Below are 4,567 nucleotides of genomic sequence, written 5' to 3'. Positions count from 1 at the left end.
TATTGTTCTTTTATAAGTGCTTTGACTTATGATACCAATGTTTTATGCTTACTAAAAGGGGTTTAAGTATTATATCGGCTTAACTGTTAAGAGTACTTGCCTTTCTGTTTTCAATGATGAATTCCCCATAAGAAATATAATGTTGAATATGCGTGGCGTACTTTTTTTCAAAATTATACTTTGAATTTGGAAGAAGATTTAAGCAAAAATATGTTGTTTTTTATTTTTAAAAATGCTTACTTCGTTTGTTCCCAGCTCTAGTAAGATAATGCTTTTAATTATGAAACTCTATGATTACACATTAGACCTAAATTTGCTAAAGCAGGCTTTGTGATTGTCATCATATATTTCAAAAGTTTATGCGTAAGGTACTCTGAATTGTATACCTTCTTCTGCAAATAGGGTCTGATCCCTAATCATAGACGTCCTTGGGTATAATCTATTAGTTTATTATTATTTGTTTTATTATTAAGTTTCCTTCAGTTAATGCATATTTTGATCAGATGTGCCGTTTACTTTTTTGGGGATGGGTGGGATAAGCGTGAGGTTGTGCACACAACACAGACTTGTTAAAAAACCCCAGTGAATTTACATTTTACTGACCGTTCAAATGCGATACCTAACAATCCTTTATAGACACACCTATTTTATACGGTATATACGTACGGTGTTATTTGTGGCGTTTACCCAGTGCCATTTAACGGGGTTTATGTTTAATTGTTTGGCTACTGAGCTTGTTTCCGTAGTTTTTCCCATACCTTTTGTGCTGTTGTTTCATGTTTCTGATGTGTGATTGTTTGTTTTTGAGTTCTTTGTCTTTGGCGTTCACCCTCTTCCATTAAATGGGGTTTATGTTCAAACATTCGGCTACTGAACTTGTTTCTGTAGTTTTTCATATAAATACTAGAACTATGTTCATCGATCAATACATTATTCAATACCTTATCCAAAGCAAATAAAATGCAAGTTTCAATACTGATACATTACTGATACTTTCAAATTAAACTATTATACTAGGCTAGTAGATTGTATTAAAGGTAATACATATTACGTACACATGAATATTAGTCACCATTACTTAATTCTAACTAATGACAGTACAAGGACTGGAAATGAAATGTGCAATGCCTTACTAAATACCTTGTTCGAAGCGAATTAAACGCAGTTTTTATTACTTAAAGCTGAAAAGTATGTAGAATCCAAAAGTAATAGTGAGAACTATCGATAATGGGAAGAAGAACAATCAAACACAGTTATTTCCTTGTTGCTGATGAGATTTCAGTTGTCGCTCTAAAGGTTGTCTTTATAGAACATAGTTTCTGTATTGTGTTTGGAACAAGTGTCTCTTTTAATAGTATAACGTTCGAGTTGTTATATACGAATATATAGCATGAGGTAAATAACCAGATATTCTAAATCATCGATTACCAGGAAGGGCAACGTTCGAAAAAAACAAATACAGTACTAAAAAAACACTGTGAAAACTTCACAAACTTTTGAATTCGTGTAGGTTGTATTCATTGGTAAAGTAGCAAACTCTTTGTTATTTAATTATCAGATACGGCGGTAGATGTCTATGCCTATATTACTGAAATCACACATGGGTAGTTAGTATATCAATCAACACACAACTACTTAGGTATATTAAGTTCGACTTATACATTTATTGTTTTCATTGTTGATCGGCTGGTAATCGAGTGTGTTTGAGACTGCACGGTTCAACGAGATTTGAAATATTAAATTAGTGTTAACTATTTTGTTGGTATGTTATATTGTCAAATTATTTTAGCATTAAAGAAAGAATTGTTTGAGCAGTGTGACAGTAATCCGCTGAAGAACCTTGAAAAATCAGCTCAATGAGATTGTCTGCATCTTTTAAGAAGAACAAAATTTTTATTGCTGGGTGTGTCCCATTATATCATTGTTTTAATGAAATAATTGTCCCAGGCTTTCCGAAAACGTGATATGATACCTTCCATATTTTTATTAAGATAAATACCTGAATTAAAAAAAACCCAACAGTTCAGTATATCACATAGATATGTTGATAAAAGATATATTCCTATAATAAAGTTATTCGTTCAATTAACAATAATCAATAAACAGTACTTGGGAAAACCGTTTGAAAATTAATCCCAATCCCCCACCAAAACAGCGAGTGCTACGACTGTGGGCTTGCTAATGATTGCCTTACTATCTCTTGTATCTCATTCGTTTCTTCAAAGTCGGTTCCAGGATTTCGTGCTAGAGGGTGCGTAATGAAAGGGACCCTTCCCTTACAACCCTTATGTATATTGTGCGTTGATGTGTTTTGTTTCCTCCCCATTTGTAAGCTAAATAGTATGTACTGGTGCTTTTAGTGTATTTTAAAATATTTTCTTCTATATTGACATACACTAGTTCTTTTTTGTCCATCCTCCTAAGCTTTATCTGCTAGGGAACTTAGGAACCAAATTCAAAACGATGACCTAAAATAAAAACAAATACTTTGTACGTTATCAGACAATTCACATGAGACACTGCATGATGCAAAATTTCAGATAAATGTAGACTAAAATTCACAAAATAACATATATATTTAACTACTGGCCTGTTTCATTAACACTCTAAGACGAAAACGATTTCAACTCCTAGCCTACAATAAGATGTAGAAGAGGACAATAGTTTGTTTCAGTATAAGATCAAAATATTTTTCACCAAGTGAGTACCAAAGGCAATAGCTTACAAGTGGCATAGCCACGAGTAAGAAGTTACTTTTAGTGTTCACGTGGCGAAAATATTACGTTTTTAAGAGTCTTACACAAGAGTAAAAGTTTTTTGAAGGACTTAAACATAATTTAAAAAACAACCACATTTTTTTATTTAGATTAAAGGTTGAATATTTAGCAAGCGCAATAAATATATCCGTTGCTACATTGTTGTTGTAATAAGTACTTGTGCAAATTTTACGAAGATTTTTAATTGAAAAAGCATTTGCATTTTTCCGACAATGTCCATACATACAATAATCATGTATCTGTGTCAATACAGTAAGTACTACCGCATCAACACTATCTTGAGGCTTAGTCGTGAATAAAGCTATTTGAAGAAAGACATGTTCAGTTATGTAACCAGGAAATTGATTAAATCAAATTTTTGCATTATTTATATTGAATATCCTTTGTTTGAAAATATATCATCAAGAACTCCCAAGGCATTGCTAATAAGTTTGTCTATGGCATTTGAACACAGTTACATTGTTTACAGACTTTTCCAGAAAAAAACGCAAAGGCTTTTTTGGTCCAAAACTTTCTTTCGTAAAATTTGGTCAACTTCTTATTACTCAAAACATGTCACAAAGGTTGTTTGAATAACTCTTTAAGAATATTGTTTCTCAAACCATAATTGAACATGATTTTTTGGAAAGTGTAATTTTGGCATTCCCCACCCACTTTTGCACAGGACAGCTTAATATATAATATATAGTAGTATAAACAAACAATACATAAGACTGATACAAAGTCCTATGATATTATGCTTACCAAGCTCAGTTTATAGGTGAAACTAGGTTCACATAACTATGGGTCATGAGTTTGCGAAATGCCTTTGAGCGTTCAGCCTTTTTATGTACAACTTATTTGGGCCGGTTTAAATTTTTACAGTCTGGTTAATGCGTGCAGTCGTTTGTGACGTTTGGCATTTTAACTGGTTATACCTACTCTCTATAAGAGTGTTTTTTGAACTTCAATTGTCGATCCGCCTAGCATACCAAAGCAGTTCAACGTTATCTAGATGAATGCACCGCTGAATTGTCAAAACACCGTACTGATATGTCAGATTATAACTATATATTAGTCGTTTAAGAACATTAAAACTAAATGGTTCTACATATCACTCACGGGTTCACTGGCGATCAGCCTAGACACAAAAAGTAAAGTATACAGCGGATTAGAATCTACAATATTTGCCTTAATTAAGACACCGTGTTTACAATTTAAATTCTATTCAAATGGATGAAAGTGTTTTACAAATCTGTCAAACATTTATTTTGGTGGATCAGCCGTCAGACGTCATTAATTGTTATCAGATTAATCGCTTAAAAAGGTGAGTGTCTGATATGCGAAAGCAAAGTTCAAACACACAAATGCATGATCTGACTATCTAAATTGCATCATCAAATTGTAAAACGCTCGATGTGATCGTATGCAGTGTAGATATGGCAGATAATATTGTGAATTTTATGATCACAAATGCCATTTAAATACAGTAAAACTGAGGCATAGGAATACAGATATCACCTAAATATTGAACAAATGAATGTGATTGATATCTATTACGATTACGCAGCATATTGTGGAAATTAACACGTCTGGATTTGGCAACGAATATCCTCCTTACAATTTATGCTAATTATTGGAAATATACATACATTCTTACTATCATTATTTGAGACCCGACTTATTGCGGCGTCATTAAAAAGGATTGAATGAACACCATTGCATAAAAAGGTACCAAAATGTGTATTTATACAAGGTGCAATAATTCATACAAAAATACACAAAACATGTATACAATAAATTGCAGTAGA

This window comes from Mya arenaria, chromosome 6 (genome assembly GCF_026914265.1).
Source record: "Mya arenaria isolate MELC-2E11 chromosome 6, ASM2691426v1".
NCBI classification, from domain to species: domain Eukaryota; kingdom Metazoa; phylum Mollusca; class Bivalvia; order Myida; family Myidae; genus Mya; species Mya arenaria.
The sequence above is the reverse complement of the archived record's forward strand: the minus strand, read 5'-3'. Positions refer to the sequence as shown.